This window comes from Monoraphidium neglectum (assembly GCF_000611645.1).
Source record: "Monoraphidium neglectum strain SAG 48.87 unplaced genomic scaffold scaffold06648, whole genome shotgun sequence".
NCBI classification, from domain to species: domain Eukaryota; kingdom Viridiplantae; phylum Chlorophyta; class Chlorophyceae; order Sphaeropleales; family Selenastraceae; genus Monoraphidium; species Monoraphidium neglectum.
In genome coordinates, this window is record NW_014006998.1 from 1 (window position 1) to 693 (window position 693).

The following is a 693-nucleotide window of genomic DNA, read 5'->3' on the forward strand; positions in this document are numbered from 1 at the left end:
GCGGACGCGCTGGCGCGCGCGCGGCTGGGGCAGAAGCAGGCGCGGTCAAACCTTGACCGGACGGCGGGGGGGCTGGCCAACGCGCTTGAGTCGATCGAGAAGACGCGGGTGCGGGGGAGACCGCACGCCGCTGCGGCGTCCGGCACTGAGCCCTGCTGTGCGATCCCCCCTCGTTCGACCATTGGTTTGGCTGCCCGGCCGGAAAAGCGTCGCGATTCCTGGCTTTCTCATTTCTACCATCCTGTCAGCAGCACGCCACCGCGGCTGCCGACCCGCCCACCCTGACCCCTTGCTTCCCGCACCCCCCCCCCCGCGTGACGTCAGCGCGACATCACCGCGGCGGGCGCCAAGTACGCGGACGTGCAGGCGCTGCGCAGCTACTGCTCCGACCTGTGTGAGTGCCTGGCGGCCAAGGCGGCGCTGGGGGAGGAGCTGGGGGAGCACCTGGCGGACATGAGGGCGGAGAGGGGCGCGCAGGAGCGCGCGGCGCGCGAGGTGCGTGCGTGTTTGTGTGTGTTTGTGTGCCTGTGCGTGTGTGTGTGTGTGTACATGTGTGCGTGTTTGTGTGTGCGTGTGAGCATGTGTGCGTATGAATGTGAGGGGTGCTTGGGGGCAGGGGACGTGCCGGTGCGGCGGGCGCTCAGTGTTTGGGGCAGCTGCGGTGCTGGCGCCGGGGCGTGGGGCCTGCGGGGG